Source organism: Leptidea sinapis, chromosome 31 (assembly GCF_905404315.1).
Source record: "Leptidea sinapis chromosome 31, ilLepSina1.1, whole genome shotgun sequence".
Lineage (NCBI taxonomy): Eukaryota > Metazoa > Arthropoda > Insecta > Lepidoptera > Pieridae > Leptidea > Leptidea sinapis.
The window spans coordinates 8,310,801-8,331,436 of NC_066295.1; the positions used below are offsets into that span (position 1 = coordinate 8,310,801).

A 20,636-nucleotide genomic window follows, 5' to 3' on the forward strand; every position below is an offset into this window, starting at 1 on the left:
GTTGCTGGCCTGTAAGGACCCCGCGCTTTTTTTGAAGGTACCTATGTTGTATCGTCCCGGAAACACCGCACAAGGAAGCTCATTCCACAGCTTTGTAGTACGTGGAAGAAAGAAAGCTCCTTGAAAACCGCACTGTGGAGGAGCGCCACGCATCCAGATGGTGGGGATGATATCCAAATTTGTGGGAATCAAGTGAAACAACTCTTCGGAACACTCCCCGTCATAAATGCGATAGAAGACACACAAAGAAGCGACGTCTCTACGCAACGCCAAGTGATCCAGCCGTTCACAGAGCTCTGGGTCCACGATAATTCGAGCTGCTCTGCGTTGCAAGTGGTCAAATGGATCGAACTGATGCTGGGGTGCGCCAGACCAGAGATAACAACAATACTCCATATTTGGCCGTACCTGCGCTTTGTAGAGCGATAGAAGCGTTCAGCTGATGGTAATTGATACGCTCTGCTCATTACAACGCAGTGCCGCTCAGGATTATTGAGAAACCCAAAAATTCTGAGCAGCAAGACAACTGCGCTCACCTTGAGACATAAGTTGTCAAGTCTCATTTGCCCAGTAATTTCACTAGCTATGGCGCCCTTCAGACCGAAACACAGTAATGCTTACACATTACTGCTTCACGGAAGAAATAGAGGCCGTTGTGGTACCCATAATCTAGCAATACTAATATATAAATTACTTCACAAATCACATCTTTATTAATGATTAAATTCAAATTTGAAAACGCTCAACTAACGTTAATTTTAATCACAGCTTCATTACTTCGCATTAATTGCTTACTTACAGAACTTTTGCCATAATTAATAAGTCAACTTAGTCAGGTACAGGGAAGTTGTTAGTTCATTATGCTATGAAGCTATTTAAGTTTAAAATACAAAATATTATAATAACTTGGTTATAATACTTTCATTAATATACATGTTATTGAATTTTCAACGTTAAATGCATCGGAGACTTTTTAGTGAAGTATTTCGGCGACAGGTATTTTATCAAAATCTTGACTCCTTTGCACAGGATACCGGCTAGATTATGGGTACCACAACGGCAACTACTTCTGTCGAGAAACAGTAATGTTTAAACATTACTGTGTTTCGGTCTGAAGGGCGCCGTAGCTAGTGAAGTTACTGGGCAAATGAGACTTAACATCTTGTGTCAATGCGACAAGCGCAATTGTAGTGCCGCTCAAAATTTTTGGGTTTTTCAAGAATGCTCAGAGCGGTACTGCATTGTAATGGGCAGGGCGTATCAATAACCATCATCTGAAGATCCTATTCGTCTCGTCCCTTAACTTTAAGTATCGATTTAAAAAAAAAAACAAATCAACTAGAAAACAGTAAGAGAAAATTTAACACTGACATAAAAAAAAACTTTAAGGCAGTGTTCATATATTAACACTTTCAAAATTATTTTTCACCTATTGTCCCTACTAAGGCAATATTAATTTAAATAACTACATATTTTATTTTATTTTATTTTGGCAGCAAACAGTCATGTACAAAAAAAAATTTATGCTTATTCTTAATACATAAGGAGTGCCCACAAATTATAATGAAGTTAATAATAATTCATGTAAATATTCAGGAAGTATTAGGAAATTAATAATAACACAACGCAAATACAAAAAGAAAACAATAAAGAGAAAAAAAAACAAACATTAATTGCTTTTTGTAAACAAATCCTTAATTAATGGTTTGTTTGAAGGTTCTTATATTAGTTGTAAAGGGATCGAAATGAGACATTTGATTATTGTATAGTTTCAAACAGCGGTGAGCATTTTTTTTTTATGGAATAGGAGGACAAATGAGCGTACGGGTCACCTGTTGTTAAGTGATCACCGCCGCCCACAATCTCCCGCAACAAGGCCTTTAAGGAAGGTGTACGCGCTTTTTTTGAAGGTACCCATGTCGTATCGTCCCGGAAACACCGCACAAGGAAGCTCATTCCACAGCTTTGTAGAACGTGGAAGAAAGCTCCTTGAAAACCGCACTGTGGAGGACCGCTACAAAGCATTTGAAGCAAAGTTAGATTTAAATCTTTTGACAGCGAATAAATTGTTAGTTCTACGAACACATTTAGTCGGGACTCTGAGTTTGATCTTTTCTACAAGGTTAGGGGAATCAATTACAAAGTTAATATTTTTTTTTCAAATCTCTTGTAATATTTATACATATTACAAGAGATTTGATTCTGCAGACTAACTGTTCAAACAATTTTGCGAGGCTGTATAAACTTAAGATTCTCGTAACTTATTAATTATATTATTTAAATCAAGAAGATAAGTCAAATTAATAAGCCTGTCAGACCGTCAAATATGTTAGCATTATAATTGGTATTAATAACAGCCTTATATCAACAGAGTTAAATTAATCGTCGTTAACTAATTAAATCTTAATACCATAATTGTAAAATCCATAACACTAATTAATCCACATAACGTAACGTAGAAAATAATATAACTGTTAATTATTAAATGTTACAGAATTGTATGGATAAAAAATAACTCAATTAAAAAGTCATCTAGTTAAAGAAATAGAGTATATTGAATATATTTTTTATATTCTGATGAAATTCATAAAAATGTGATGAAAATTTAAGTTTATTAAGTCCTGCTTTATTCTGTAGTTATAGTAATAAGATGATTGTATATAAATTTGTTGTTTGTCAAATTGTATGAAATATTTTGTGCGTATTGAATGACACTGAGCCATCACTCTCGGCTCTTTTGGGTAAAAAAAGGCATAAAAGGCATTTATTTTCTCAAAATTGATTCCTTTAGAATTCATTTTGATGTCATTTCTAATAACTACTAGATACTACTACCGCTTCGGAAACAAATGGCGCTCTGAAACAGAAGAAGCGGCGTAAGAAACTCTCCCAGCATTCTTTTTTTGCGCTCTTTTTAATAAAAATATACAATATTGTACCGTCATTTCTATCGCTATAAAATAATCACAACAGGACCCAGGCTGTCCGATAATATGCTCTGGTCGACTAAAAGAGGCACAATCTGTGAGTGTCGTATTATTAACCTCACCTTAATTAAGTTGTGGTAAAGTCCTAATTAAGCACACACAGTTTTTTTTCATTTAATGTAAAAACAGAGTCTATATCCAATATATGTACCCAAACATATCATACTCGGAAAATGCATTAACACTCTTAGACCCCCCAGCAATATATGTAACGGGCGCCCTGTGGCGATGGTTGCCCTAAACTTTGCGACAGCTAAATTGTTATTTATTGTACTTCGCAAACATTATTTTTGTTCCCTAAAATAATAAAAATGCTTCTTAGCAATTTTACATCAATTGCTATTAGATTTTGACCTCTACTTTTACATGAAGTTTAACTCAATTGGGCGTCTAATGTTAATTCACGCGGAATGAATTATTATACGTTGGTTAAAGAAAAAAAGTTTTCGTCTTATTCATAATAAAACGCTTACTGAAAGTAGTCTTTAATAATAGGTCTATATTAGTTAAAATTAAATTCTTTATTAATAATCGTTTGTTTAGCCTCAGATAGCTAAAAACTACCGGCTTTAGATATTACGAAAAATTTATTCATAAGCTTAGTATTTTCTTTCGTTAACGTTATTATGTAACACTGACACAACAAATGTACATTTTTACTGTGTTTTTACTTCAGGTAACTGTGAAAAATGTAAAAAGAAATAGTAATAATAAAACACAGTCCAATCACACAGATGGTTCAGTGTCATCATATATTAGACTAGCAGTCCCAGCAAACGTTGTATTGCCGATATAAAAATCGCGATACAAAAGTAACTGTTGATCGTAGACGGGTGAATATGAACATTGAAGTCGTATGAATTTTTTAATGCTGACTCATAATCAAACAAATTTAAAAAAAAAATCGTGTGGACCACCCTTAACATTTAGGGGGATGAAAAATAGATGTTGTCCGATTCTCAGACCTACCCAATATGCACTCAAAAAAAAAAAGAAGGAGTTAACCCTATAATTGTCAGTTGATGTGTTATGCAGGTGTCCCAAACTTATGGGACATGAAGGGAAAGTACCTTAAATATCGAAAAAAGGCTATTTTACTGAAAGAAGACTTTATGTTATTTTAAAACTAATAACTCTTCTTTTTTGGCCATTCTTTCGATTGGCATCATACAAGTAGAGGTGTTTTATTTACATTTAAGTCGGTTCGATTCCCAGACGAGGCAAGTCATTTTTAGAAAATCTTTGAATGCAGAATTACTAACTTTTAAAAATAACATAAAGTCTTCTTTCAGTAAAATAGCCTATTTTCGATATTTAAGGTACTTTCCCTTCATGTCCCATAACTTTGGTACAACCTGTATAAAAAGTCGCACACTATTTTACAAATTCAAATCACGTAAACCTATTATTATTTATATGTTCATACGTTTCACAGAGAATAATACACAGTTAATGTTATTCATAGCAAAACGTCTCTTGATAGGCAACAAATATAAAGTTCACTCTAAAATATAATCTCATATAAATCTTGTAGCGGAAACTAGAGAGAAATACTTCTTTGACGACAGTTAAATTGTTCTCATATGGAGCGCACTCATTTAAATGTCTTTGTTGTATTTGAAAGAGCTTTTTATTTCATACAATGACGTCACATATTTAATCAGGAGTATCCTTTTTGATTCATTTATATCATTAGATTGTTTTACATTTATCTCTCCTATTTCCTACATAACCGGAATCCATATTAATATGAACCTATCTAACGACATATCATGTGTTTCAAAAGCTTTTATCTTTCTAGAATACACATACAGACTCATTTGTATATTTATATTATTCGTTTTAATATGTGTGTTGCCTCTGACCTGTTTATCTTCTATACTTAAGAATAGCATGCAGACTCCGAAATATAAAACTATAGAGTTATAGAATTCTTAAAACTCGTAAATCCATAAAGTTGACTGATACATACAACGATTTAAATAGATATATCAAATTTGTAGTTCCTGTGTCAAAGATTTGAAATACTTAGCAAGTAGGTATGCATTTCAAGAGGCATTCTGATTTTATATAAAAAATAAACATCTGTAATAAGCTATTTAGAGGCTAAATTAAGAGTATTTGAATGGTTTAAATTATTTTAGTTTGAAGAAATAGAGATATGTATTTCTTCTGTACTTTTAAGTACAATCCATCATACCAAATGACACCGCATTCTATACACGCATACTTACACCAACAATTATTATAAAATTTTAATCAATTATAAGAAAAAAATGTTGTAAGAAAGGAAGTACGGTATTCCCAGGCGCAGGAATTGTATTTCTAAAAGTCTATATTTATTTTATTATTAATGAAAATATTACTTTAACTTACAACGAACAATGGACTTTAAAACATCTCGAGACACAAACCTTGCTTATCTCGGTCAATGAATAAATACCACATTTGTTAAGCGTTACGCAAGAACTGATGAGGCATGTGTAGAAAAAAAGTAACAAAACACGACATGTGTTTATGAGTTTGAAGTCCGACCCAAATTGTTTGACATATTTCCCATTGTTAAGAAGACCGCTCTCCTTACAAAGCCGCAGTATTGGCGGCCCGTGGCTGGTAATTTATGTTACAAAGGAAATACTTCGGCTTACCACACTATGTACTCTAATAAGGTAAAACCTTGAAGACAATTTTTTTTTAATGTAAGTCAGTTTCTGACTTTTGAGTCTGTTTTAAATTATAACTATGACTATTCATGTTTTTAAATGAGGCTTAGCATCTAATGTCTCAAGTTGACGAGCGCAATTGTAGTGCCGCTCAGAAATTTTTGAGGTTTTTCAAGGGAGCCTTAGCGGCACTGCATTTTAATGGGCAGGGAATTCCCATCGGCTGACCATCCTGCTCGTCTCATCCCTTATTTCCATAAAAAAAATACCTGATGGTTTTACATTGCATCTCATCGATTAGATTATGGAATCGTGAATCGTCTATATAACTCTTCCATATCAACCCAATATAACAAAACCACCGATAATACTAATAATAGAGTGTTAAATACAATATTTGGAGGGTACGAGGCTAAATATGATAATGATATATCAACACAAACAGCCTGCGACAGAAGCTGTCACAGATCCGATCCGATTATGTTAATTATTTTAAACTACCCTCACAAAGTCATCGGCGGAAAACTGAAAACTGATTATTAAATAATATTCACCTGATTTTTAGTACTTTTTTATTTGCGATTTAAATGATGATATATTCACATATTATTAAGTATAATGAAACATATTAATAATATGGCATAATGAAACATATTATTAATATTCATATTACTAGGAGAATTAGTATGAGCAAATTAAGTTGTTATGAAACAATCCTTTAAGAAAATTAACATTTTACTTTAAAATATTATGTTTTTGAATTTTCATTATAGATTGATTTAAATGATGATATATGCACATATTATTAAGTATAATGAAACATATTATTAATATGGCATAATGAAACATATTATTAATATTCATATTACTAGGAGAATTAGGTATGAGCAAATTAAGTTGTTGTGAAACAATCCTTTAAGAAAATTAACATTTTACTTTAAAATATTATGTTTTTGAATTTTCATTATAGATTGATTTAAATGATGATATATTCACATATTATTAAGTATAATGAAACATATTATTAATATGGCATAATGAAACATATTATTAATATTCATATTACTAGGAGAATTAGGTATGAGCAAATTAAGTTGTTATGAAACGATCCTTTAAGAAAATTAACATTTTACTTTAAAATATTATGTTTTTGAATTTTCATTATAGATTGCCTATATCTCGCCCGTCAATGGTTCACAATAAAACTCTATATTTTAAATTACTCTCTTTATGAAAATAAGGGGCAAGACGAGCAGGACGTTCAGCTGATGGTCATGCTCTATCCATTACAATGCAGTGCCGCTCAGGATTCTTGGAAAACCCAAAAATTCTGAGCGGCACTACAATTGCGCTCGTCACCTTGAGATAGTAATTTCACTTGCTACGGCGCCCTACAAACCTAAACATAATAATGCTTACACATTACTGCTTTACGGCAAGAAGATGCGTAAAGATCATATTAGTAACATTAGGATGGAATACAACTATCACCTGAAACAAATATTAATAAATTGAAGAATTTGATATAATAATACCGATTACTTCCAAAATGAAACAACTAACTCAATTATAAACTAAACCCATTCAGAGAATTTTTAAACCACAACTCGCACTCAATGACGTAACCAAACGGCTCAAATTTCAAAAATAGAATGCTTTGTTTCAAAAACGTCAAACGCCATTGTTCGACCGATATTGGGAAAAAATAACGACGTTCCTTTATACGAGATCTAACAATAAAACACTGACACAAAAACGTTTAATGGTCAATAATTTTTGGGGACATGAACGGCACTAAGTTTTATTGATGCTTAAAGTTAGGGTGTGGGTTTATACACGCTTTGTTCTAGAAGTTTTATTATAACTTTTGAAACTTCATTAAAACGTCACGTATTTTAAATAAAATTTGCTGTCAATTTAATAGAAGTACTTTCTGCCCTACTGCTTTTTTTTTCTTTGGCACGGCCTTAGTGCTTTATTCCTCGCCCATGATTTGATGGACTCTGTGTCACATACACAGAGTGACACATTTTTGAATCGCGTGTTCTATTAGTTCTAAACATTTTAAAAAGATTTTATTAAAAACTTAGATTAGATATTTTTATTTTATAACTTCAGAATAACCATATTTTTATATCATTAGAAGCACAAACGAGCAGGTGACAGTATTTTAATTTATCGTATTATAAATAATACTTACTATCAATCTACTTCCATCAACATCCAAAAAAATCCTTCGGAAATACTTCGGAAATATTTCTATATCTTAATATGTATATATAAATTACGTGACACGTTGTTTGTCCGCGATGGACTCCTAAGCTAATGAACGGATTTTAATGGGGATCACTTCATGGGGTGCAGTTTAGTCCAACTTGAGAGATGGGATAGTTTTATTTCGATATAAGACCCATAATTATTTTTATTTTCAATATGTGTTTTGTATGGACATATTTTCTATGAGAGAATTTAGTGACGCAAGGTTTGACAGTTCCGCTGTGAAACAATTTCATTATAACAACAGGGATTATTTTTTACGAAATAATTCTTGATGTTTTGAAATATTATTGCAAATTCCTATGAAACAGTATTTTTTTTATTATCTACAGAATAACGTCTGTCGGGGCAGCTAGTATCATATATATTTTTTAAATCAAATAATGTTTTAATAAAATCTTAAAAGATGTCCGCATGTACTATCCCTATTGTATTATTTTAAATCCATTTGAAGGTATAAATGTAGAACGTTAATCATCAGAGAATTATAATATATCAGAGGAACCGACAGACGAAGATCTGAAAATTTGAAAAATCGGTCCAGCCGTTAGGAGGAGATCGCTGACATACTTAGGAGAATTATATGTCGACTGTATTGAGAATCTCAACCAATCTCAAATTCACTTGAACCCTCTAAAAAAATCAAGGTCCAACCATTTTTTGTGAATATAAAACATCTTCCTGCCGCCAAATTCCACCTTCGCACGACACGCTACAAGTAAGGATATCATCCCCACCATCTGGATGTGTTGCGGTCCTCCACAGTGCGGTTTTCAAGGAGCTTTCTTCCACGTACTAGAAAGCTGTGGAATGAGCTTCCTTGTACGGTGTTTCCGGGACGATACGACATGGGTACCTTCAAAAAAAGCGCGTACACCTTCCTTAAAGGCCGGCAACGCTCTTGTGATTCCTCTGGTGTTGCGAATGTGGGCGGCGGTGATCACTTAACACCAAGTGACCCGTACGCTCGTTTGTCCTCCTAATCCATAAAAAAAAATCTTCGAATCCACTTGAACACACACAAAAAAATCATTCAAATCAGGAGGAGTTCACTGTCAACACACGTACAGAAGAATCTTAATATATATATTTCTTTTGAGCGTCTGTTGTAACTGAACTCCTCCTAAACGGCCGGACCGATTTTAATTAAACTTTCTGTATGTCTTCAGGTGGATTCGAGAATGGTTTAGATTCACAATTGAACTACCTCCTAAGCGGCTGGGCCGATTTTGATGATTTTTTGGTGTATTCCAGTGAATTTGAGATTGGTTTAGATTCTCAATTCCGTCCATATAATATTATTAATTCTCCTGCTCATGTGTGTGTTAGTGAACTCCTCCGAACGGCTGCACCGATTTTTGAAATTTAAGACGTGTGTACAGGACAACGTCTGTCGGGTCCACTAGTTATATATATAAAGATAAACAAGAAATACGAATTGACGTAAAGTTAAGCCGCTTCTTGATGTGTGCTTAATTGAGTTAATGAGTGTTAACAGATGTTAATTATATGAAAACATCATATCATATCCTGTTACAGAGATATTTGTGGTACTATAATAAATAATACTAGCTGTTACCAGTGACTTTGTCCGCATTTAAGGCGAAGAGTAAGCAGAAAACACGCAAACATGGTGTTTTTAGACAAGTTTTGTGGTGAAAGTATAGCATTTCGAGTTATGAACACTACTTAATTCTGTTACACATATCCTTAAGAATTATTTGTAGGTTGCTAATGCTTGCTGTTGGTTATAGTTAACACTGCCGAACCTTTTTGAACTATTACTTTTCTTTGAAGTTAAACAAGTTTTTTGGCATGGCGTGACGCATTTTTTTGGTACTTCTCTCAGAAAAGTTATTCTTATAGCTTGTACTTTTTTGTGTAGGATCATTTATTCAGATTTACTAATCTTCTTTACTTTCTTCACTACTGTGAATAACGAGGATTGTAAGCATATAAACTGTTTTCCACCCAAGAATTTTGAAAATATTGGCTTTGTTACATAGATGGCGGGTCGGCAGCTCATATCGCTCAAGGTCGCTGGCATTTAGTATCGCCTTAAGAGTGTTACTGGTCTTACCTGGTTTTCCATTGCTGCGACATGCATATATACAAAAAAATCATAATTCATAATACATTTCTCATCTTTTCCTTCGAGCATTTTATCTCCGATTTCCTTTCAAATCTGAGTACCACGAAGGAGTCCATAAATTCTTATAGCCTATAAGACTCGCAAATAATGGTAACCAAAATTTCAAAATCGGTTCAGTAGATCTTGAGATTACCACCTACAACCTCACAGATTTACCTCTTTATACTATAAGTAAATATTAATAACCAAACAAATTCAGTTACTTCCCTGCGTCTTTATCTTTTTAATTTACTGGAGTATCAGATTTTGACCTTGAAATGATTAGTAACCCTGTCTATTGAGCGAGAGGTCCCAGGTTCGAATCCCGGTTAGTGAAAACATTTATATGATAAATATTGATGTTTATTTGTATTTATATATGTTTAAGTAAGTATCGTATTAAATATATTTTTTGTTGTTATTTGTTTTTGTAATCCAATCCATAGTACAGAATACGCCTAGTTTGAGGCAAGATGATTTATGTAAAAGTGTGTAAATATTACCTATATTATGATTATACCAACGTTTTGTTGACAAAACCTTCACCAAAAGACTTAAAGTTTGTTATACTAGCTGCTACCATTTAATATGTATGCTCTAGAAGCAGCAGTTCAAATTCAAATTCAAATTCAAACATTTTTATTCAAATTAGGATGTGACATCACTTATTGTAAGTCAAAAACTACCACCCATTCCAAAAAGAATGCCTCAGACTTGAGAATAACGGGTGCAACAAACTCAGCGGGCTTTTATTTTTTCTTAAAAAAATATTTTAATGTTTCTCTGTAAACATTAAAATATTTTTTTAAGATCTTAAATATATATATATCTCTTTAATATCGTTCATTTAAACTTATTATTTACTGGTGGTCACTCCGTTCCCAATCTATGGTATCATTAAGAGAGCCATTTATGTATTACCTTTGCCACACAAACGTTTTTTAACAATTCTTTTCAATGTCGTAATACTTTTGTTTTGAACAATTTCTGGGATTTTGTTGTAAAAGGGTATACATCGCCCTACAAAGACTTACTCACTCGACTCAGAAGAGTAGTAGGGCTTATAAGATCTGGGATATAAGTTCTAAATATTGTGTGTTTTTAGAGATGAAGGCGCTATCAGCTCCTAATAGTGACAGTATAACCAAACGGAAAACAATATTAGACTTACTTGAACCGGAATCATACTGGATTCATTTTAATGTTTTGTCATCATGAACTTCTAAATTAGTGATTTTCATACCTGGAACAAAAATAAATATATATGAATCACCATAATAATGATAAGAGAAGTCTACATTGAATGGATTGATCAAGTTTGATAGTAGATATAGATAGACAACTCCCTACCAATTACAGTAACTGCATTCGTTTCCTATCTTTATATGATCAAAACAGCTCCCAGAAATACTATTACCGATAACATCGGATACTGTTGCAATATTCAGTTTGTATAAACAAGCAATACTGTGTATCTTGTAGCAAAGTGTATAATTTGAAAGAAATACACTTAAATTTATGTTTCTTTGTTGTTTTGTGCTATTTCTATAGTCTAGCAACATACTTTATAGTAATATTTATAATAACATAGACAATAGCTTAGAGGTCGGCTACGCTCCTGTGATTATTCATTTTCATTTCAAAATTCTTTATTAATAAAAGATAATACAACAGAAATGTACAGCGATTTACGTTTGAACATTAAACATGAGAATGGCTAAACAACTTTGAGGCTAGGAAAAAGAAGGAAAGCCTATTAAAGTTTTTAGATCAAATTTTAGCTCCTGTGATTAAGTTCGTCCGAATAAACCAATCGTAAGCAAAATGTATGTTTGTAAACATTTTGCATATTCTTGCTTTATTCTCTGGTATATTTATATACCAAGTTTATTTATATCACCAAATCGGCCTTACAAATAAATTTGACAATATAAACTTATAACTGATGATAAACAAAGAAAATGCATAATGTTTACATTATCGTTAACAACACTGTCAATACAATGATAATTCTGAAGTTTTCCTAATGACAAGCTGCTTGCAGAAAAACGCGGGAAACGTTATACGTTTGAATAAACCATTCGTAAGCAAAATGTCTATTTGTAAACATTTTACATATTCTTGGTTTATGCTTAGTTACAACTTTATGCCAATTTTATTTGTAATGCCGCAAGTGTTTAGGTAATCGAAGCCGAAAATTGTAGAGTTTTTGTCTGATTGTCGGTTCGTTTGTAAATGCTTATTTAAGGCGACACTAAATGCCAGTGACCTTGAGCGATATGAGTTCACGGTTGCCGGCCCGCCATCTACGTAACAAAGCCAATATTTTCAAAAATCTTGCGTGGAAAACAGTTTATATGCTTACAATCCTCGTTATTCACTACTAATCTGAATAAATGAACCTACACAAAAAGTACAAGCTATAAGAATAACTTTTCTGAGAGAAATACCAAAAAAATGTGTCACGCCATGGCAAAAAACTTGTTTAACTTCAAAGAAAAGTGGTAGTTCAAAAAGGCTCGGCAGTGTTAACTATAACCAACAGCAAGCATTAGCAACCTACAAATAAGACTTAAGGATAGGTATGTGTAACAGGATTAAGTAGTGTTCATAGCTCGAAATGCTATACTTTCACCACAAAACTTGTCTAAAAACATCATGTTTGCGTGTTTTCTGTTTACTCTTCGCCTAAACTTTGTTGTTCACCAATGCATTGTGTATTTTAATATTTTGTGTTTTTCTCATTTCAATAGTTTGACAAACAGTTTTTATAATTGTCAAAACTTAGGTAGGTATACGTATTATATATCTATCTATATATTTAGCTTCGCCCAAAATGATTTAAAAATATTCGCAAAATATCAAAATGTAAACTGCATTTGGCTCCCTATTCCCGTATCCCTGACAGCGTGATGAGTAAAGCGCGGATTTCAATTTTCCGCCTGATTTATTTGGGGATAATTTAGATAAGGCTGGCGTAAGGCACGAAATATTGTATGTTGACCGTGATTAATGAATCAAATAAGACGCGAGAGCTAGGAGTAGGTAAACCTTAGAAGATTCTTCTAAGTAAATATATGTTGCTTATTTACTTACAGTTTCAAAGTTTTAGTTTAACATTAAAAAAAGATAACATGTTATGTTTTAATGTTATATAAATAATTAATAATATAATTATAACATCTATTTATTTTCTCCTCACAAAAGATCTCAAAACTAATACTGGTGTTTGTGAGGAGCTGGTGTGTCTGAGGTAGGTTGACCCTGTATTACAGATCACCAGGACCTCATCCCTAGATATAAGGATCAGAATTTGTGAAACATTACACATTTGTACTATAGCTAGAGAAGCATTAAAAATAACAAAAGATTACTAATAAGCATATGTGTGTGTGTGTGTGTGTGTGTGTGTGTGTGTATTAACATACATAAAATGTTTAGAATATTTGTTTTAGTAAGGACGAACAAATTTATTATCAATAAGAATTGAAATGAGCTTTATTTTGGTTGCAATTTTACAGACACAGGAGTTTCCTATTTGAGTGAAATAAGGTGAACGTAAATATTTTAGACCATATAGAAATTTTGCGAGCTAGACTTCAAAATGCTGTAAAACGAGAACGAGTTCGCTTTAACTTGTTAGGAAGTCACTTGACCGATAATTGTTGGAACATAAATTCATTAAATTCTTAACCTATACTTATAATTCTCCTCTTAAATCTATATAAGATACACAATTCTACCATTAATTATTTTGTTATATGTCTAAAGGTTTATAGAGCGTTTTCGTTGAAGGCTGCCAGGTTGTTAATTTTTTCCGATACCTCCAGCAAATATCGTTAAATATTGAATATACAAAAATCTAACTTAACAAATTATATATTGCTTCTAAAACCTTCCTCGAGAACGCTATAGATTGGTGATAATAGCATGAAAATCGGTGCAGTACTTTATGAGATTATCGCGAACAGACAGACGCGGCGGAGGAATTTGATTTAATGATTTAATAAGAATATGTAGTGATCTGAAGAGTTTTTGTTTGTTTTTTTGAACGTGCCACTTCTAGGTCTACCATAGTTATTATTTCGTGTGGCCTGTGTGGTAATGGCTATCTGGCCACTGTGTTTGATCACTATCAAACACAGTCGGCACTACTCAGTTAACTTACATATTGATTTTGATGAAGTGGTTAAACGAAAGAAAAAATACTTGTGGTCTGTTCTATCATGTAAATAATGTAATAAAATCAAAAAAGCTCTAATAGATAAACACATTTACTCACATAATAATATAAAACAACTGAACATTATTTTGTACAGAAATATTTCATTACTGGCTCTTTGTAATCCGACTTATGTAACCATGAATAATTGAAACTTCCTGGTTGAAATAAAATACCAAAATCATATAGGTTCAGAATAATGCTCTCGTTTCAATGAGGCGTTTTTATAATATTTAATGAAAGAAGCCGTGGTAAGGCTGATCATTGATCCGGATTTCATTAAGTGAGGATCAGGTTTCATTCGTATTTATAAAGAAAACCATTGAAGTAAACCCGCCAAGTTCCGTGTTAAGTTCGTTTACGTGGCAATTTTACAATTTTTTTTGTGATCAAATTAATTTTCTAACAGTAATACTTTCAGAGATGCAGTAAGTATTTTCTTTCCCCCTTATTCATAATAGTTTGCTAACTTAAAGCATTGCTAATTCTCGCTCTGTCTTCTTCTATTGACCTGAGTCAGAATGAGAAAAAACACTCCTAAGCGGCTGTTTAAAGTTAGAGGACCATAATGAATAAAGGGGTTAGTCAACAACCTTTGACGTACAATAAGCAACTAGACTCCAAATCGCCTATTAAAAGGTCGTCAAAAATGTCCGAGCGGCGTTATATATGCATTAACTAATACCGATGACATTAAAACGTTCATTCGAATTAACACCTTATGTCGTGGCAGTAATGTTCAAAGTCTACGCTCATTAGAAGCTCGAACGCGAACATGCCGCAAGAACATTTTGTTTTAGCAATTCAAATGTAATTATTTAGCAAAATGATTAAAAACGTCAAGTTAGTTAAACAGTTTTGTTATTTGAAGGGGCACTTACCTGAAATACAATACTCCAACCTTTCTAAGTTTGGATATGCTGCTCAATGAAAACTTTGTTATTGTGTGGCGTTGTATTCAAAGCGCGGTCAAAACACAACTGAACGAAAACTCAGCCTAAGAGACGCGTAGGCGGAGTCCTGCTTCAGTAAATTTTTGGATTTGTTAACAATGAAAATGTTCTTTATTAAGTGCTTATATCAAACTATTATTGAAACACTTTTTTTGTTGCTTAACCTTATAATTGAAAATTTTTCAGTATTATTTGATGATGGTATTGTGTGAGACTGAGCCGTCAAGCTCGCCAATGTAACGCTGGTTCAGGTAAAATCGGCTCGAGTCGTCTTGTGAGAGCATAGGGAGCGTGATCAGTCAGAGAAAACTTTAACTGAGTAATTTATACAGAATTATAATTATATTTGTTTAAGGACTCTTCCTTACGAAGAGGACGATCGGTCGTACGGTCACCTGATCGGAAGTGATCACCGCAGCCAACTTTCTTACAAAACCGGAGGAATCACAGGAGCTGATCTTTGAGATAGAAAGTAATCAGCGCTTTTTATAATGATATATATTTATATAAATTTTTATAATATGTAACAAATGAAATCCTATATTTAGCAATACCATCATCTTCATGGAGTATAATCAGCACAGGTATGGCTTGAAGCATACTACTTTTTTATTATTTAAAAAAATTATTTTAGTATTGAAAACAGAAACAAAAGTACTTATAATAAAGAGATTGTATTTAGTAAGTCGATATATTTTTACAATTCCTATCTCGTGTGGAAATTTTCAAGTTGTTAAATAGACCGATTTGCAAGTAGAGTAGTCGGTAATATAAATAGGTATATATATATGTAGATATTAAAATAATATAAATCGTATTCAATGAGGTATTTTAACAGTGTCTTTCATACACGAACCTATATTGGTTAAGTAGTATAAGTGTTTTTCTATCAAGCTGCTGATACCGGTTCAATTCTCGCTGGGAACATTCAATATTTTACCACGTTTGCACGTAGGCATATATTTTTGACAATGTTACAGATAATTTATAATAGCTGACTATGCAATAAACAACCAAATTCAAATAATTCAACGGCATATATGTACAACTAGCTGACCCGGCAAACGTTGTTTTGCAATATAAATTATTTTTAGAGTTAGACCGTTTCTTGGATATTGCAACATTACTTTATATTTCTAAAATAAAAGATTTTTTTAAATAAACTTAGCCTTAGTTACTCCTTATTACATCAAATACCTGCCAATAAAAGTCTCGTCAAAATCGGTCAAGCCATTTCATAGATTAGCAGGAACAAAGACAGAATGCTATTTGAGTGTATGTACCTTATATATATTCATATACATGTAGTACAAAATGGTCATTTCAATATTACAAACAGACACTCCAATTTTATTTATATGCATAGATGAAACTATAATGAAGAAAATCTTATGCGCTTTCGACTCACAAAAAATATTATAGTTCTGAAATATTCATATCAATGTCATCTCAAAACATCTCAACCTTGCAACCCCGGCGATAGTGTTGCTAAAAATAAATATAAAATCAAAAACATACATTTCTATTCGCTTTGTACAGAGGCATCTTAGCAAATGAATCCATCCGTTACAAAAGTTGATTCAGTACGACGTGTTTCCTGGCATTATTCCTATTCCTTTAGGGATTCCCTCCGGAATTCCGTGTTCATTTGTGACATTGCATTAGATGTCTTGTGAAATGTAGCGTTCAGAGGAAATACAAGTTACAATGTGGCCTTCTTTCCGTCTAAACGAATTAGGGAGTTGTTATTGGAAGATAATGACATAATGGATTTTAAGTGTGTTTATTTTGTAAGACAGACGACATCTTTGTAATATTAAAATAGACGGTTCTAATTCAGTTGGGTTAAAATAACTTAATTATTATTGTATTATAATTTCTCTTCGAATTTGTTTTGTTTGTACTACAGAGATATAATAATAATTAATAATATTGACACACTTTTATACAAATTATCTTGCCCCAAACTACGAATAGCCTGTACTATGGGTACAAGAAAACGATATATTTAATACAATATACTTACTTTAACATACATAAATACATATAAAAATCCATTACTCGGAAACAAACATCTATATTCATCATATAAATGATTGCACCTACCGGGATTCGAACACGGGACTTCTAGCTTAGTAGTCAAGGTCACTAACCATTGGGCTATATGGGTCGTTGTGATATAAAGTGTGAATGAATGAAACGGAATATGCCGATTCCTAAATTCTCATTTCATTCCGTCGTTTGTTACTCATACAAGTCAAATGAGGAACTCTTTTTTTTAAATGATAACAAAATAATACTTACACATTACTGAGAAATAGGCGCCATTGTGATACCCATAATCTAGCCAGCATTCTGTGCAAAGGAGCCTCCCTCTGGTCAATTAAATATTGGCTTGAGTGATTTCCAATTTTTACAGGGAATAATATTTTTTAAACTAACAAAAATGTTTCAAAATGATTAATATCGGTGCAGTTGTTTCAATACTATTTCGACACGGGAAAAGCTGGCATGTGAAAATATTTTTGAAGAACAATGCACTAGGCATGTTACATGTTAGTGGTTACAACAACCACTAGTATGAGTTTTTTTTTCATAACTGAAAAACATTTGAAACAGCAAAATGTTGAAAAATCATTCAATTCACCGAAACTGTTATTGAACATGGATTTTATTAACTCTACAGCGTATTCATTCTTTTTTATAAAAAAACGGACGAGACGAGCATGTCGTTCAGCTGATGGAAATTGATACGCCCTGCCCATTACAATGAAGTGCCGCTCAGGGTTCTTGAAAACCCCAAAAATTCTGAGCGGCACAACAATTGCGCACGTCACCTTGAGACGTAAGATGTTAAAACTCATTTGCCCATTAATTTCACTAGCTACGGCGCCCTTCAGACCGAAACACAGTAATGTTTACAGATTACTGCTTCACGGCAGAAATAGGCGCCGTTGTGGTACCCATAACTTAGCCGGCATCTTGTGCAAAGGAGCCTCCCACTGGTAATACAAGACAAATACAACTCCTACAATGTAAATGTATTAAACAAAAATAACATGTTCAAAAATACATTATATAATATCATGGTTTATTGTGTTCAATGGAAAAGTAGTAAATTATTTATTAAAAGCTTCATAATTTGCTATGAATATAATATATTTTAATGCAACATCAGCTTAACAGTTAATTAATGTGATACTACATGTATTATTAATAATAAGTTTATCGCTGATTAAAGCATGAATAACTATATTCATGACGGAATAAATATAATTATGTTAATTCAATTTAGTGACACTCAGATTGATACAGAGAAACCTACATAGCTCACAGCCCGTGAAAATATTTCAAACTGTTAAACTGCTTAATTAATTTGCAGTCGACTAAAGTCAATTTTGGATAGGAAAAGCACAGAAGAAGGCTACATGGAGTAAGCTGGAGGCCTATACCCACAGTGAGTTTCCAATCACATAACTTGTATACTTTATATTATACGCGTAGTCTTAAGATTATATTATTATGTATTTGAAGGTTGTTGGAATTACTTAAAGGCTTATTATTACTATTATTAAAGTCAATTTTCGTACGGTGCACTCGATGTTCTGAAGAACAAACGGAGTGAGAGGATGCTTTGGGCAGGACGATGTTCGAATGTAAGAATATAGGACATTCTGTTGGTTAGTTGAACTGTGGCATGCCCAAACTTTGATAGAATCTCCAGGCTTTGGGAACCATGGGTTAGACCTTTCGTACACATAACTAGAACGTGTAGACACGTTAAAAGAAACAGTGAAAATCCTTTGTTATTAACCGATTTAAAAAAAGATGGGGATTCTCAATTCACCAGCATTTCTTTTATGTTTGTTACCTCTGAACTTTCGACTGTGTGAACCGATTATATATTTTTTTTATTTGAAAACTGATGCTTTTCGTGTGGTCTCATTTGCGTAGCGATTCCAAAAATAACAATAATTGTAAATAGAATTAGATTAATTAGATTGTATAAAATACATATTATTATTTTATTTCTCAGTGCATATTATATCATAATTGTTATGGAATAGTTTATTTTTGAAGTTTTAAAAAGCTTAAATTTAAATTCAAATATTTTTACACAAATTAGAACCTAAACTCATTAATTATTGAATGTCTAAAACTACGTGTGCCTCAGACCTGAGAAGAACGCTCATAAAATAATATAACCAATTTTCTCGTGCCAACGTAATATACATGTTATGAAAAACCACTTCGCACTATGCTAGAGTTATTTACAACTCGTCAACTTAAAATGGGAGGGGACAGACTCTGGTGATCTAAATGCAAATTTTATAACCCGCTTATTGTATATTCCAGAAACGAGGAAGCAATAATCCCGGGAATATGTACCGAGTGATACTATATCAACATTTTATGTGCTGTGCCCTTCATCCTAGATGTAGGTAGCTGTTTTACGATTATTGCGTACTTGTAAGCATAGTAAAATGATGGTGTCACAGATATTGCATTGAAATAATAAATAACTTCTTCTCCTTATAGGAAAACTATCAGTTCAGTCACTCTATACCGAACCCAACTAAGATTAACACATCAAGAATTAAAAAAAAATATTTTAATCAAATTCAAATATTTTTATTCAAAATATGATTTAAAATCACTTATTGAGCGTCAAAAACTGTCACCCATTCAAAATAGTATGCCAGAGATTTTCCATCACTATTAATTTATAGATTTGAGGAAGTGGATAATAAGTAAATATTATCTTCATATATATAATTCTACTGTAGGTGTGTTGGCAGTGATCTCCTCCTAAACAGCTAGACCGATTTGAATGATTTTTTCTGTGTTCAAGTAGATTCGAGGATGCTTTAGATTCACAAAAGAACTACCTCCTAAATGGCTGGATCGATTTTGATGATATTTTTTGATTCTCAAAACACTCCATATATAATTCTCCTGCGTATGTTAGTGATCCCATAAAGTCTGGATCACTTTTTCAACTTTAACACGTGTGTACAGGACACCGTCTGTCGGGTCTGCTAGTAAATATATATTAATACTAGCTGAGCCAGCAAATGTTGTATTGCCGATATTAAAATCGCGATACAAAAGTAACTGTTGTTTGTAGATGGGTGAAAATTTGAAGTTGTATGTATTTTTAATGCTAACTCATAATCAAACAAATTAAAAAAAATGTCAAAAAACATTTAGGGGGATGAAAAATAGATGTTGTCCGATTCTCAGACCTACCCAATATGCACTCAAAATTTCAAGAGAATCGTTCAAGCCGTTGCGGAGGAGTTCAAAGTTTAACAACATGACACGAGAATTTTATATATTAGAAGATATTGTTCGTTTCAAAAAGTAGGTACATAATTTATTTGACAATTTTTTCTACGAAAG

General features: G+C 32.7%; 2 protein-coding genes across 8 annotated transcripts in view; both read right to left on the reverse strand.

The window, feature by feature from the left end:
- Window positions 1-20,636, reverse strand: part of LOC126974069 (fasciclin-2-like) — a 171,323-nt gene that overhangs the window by 63,691 nt on the left and 86,996 nt on the right. The window lies entirely within an intron of this gene.
- Window positions 1,783-20,636, reverse strand: part of LOC126974115 (uncharacterized) — a 250,369-nt gene continuing 231,515 nt past the window's right edge. The window contains exon 2 of the mRNA XM_050821535.1: window positions 1,783-1,832. The gene's annotated coding sequence lies outside the window, so the exon portion shown is untranslated. The remainder of the gene's footprint in view (window positions 1,833-20,636) is intronic.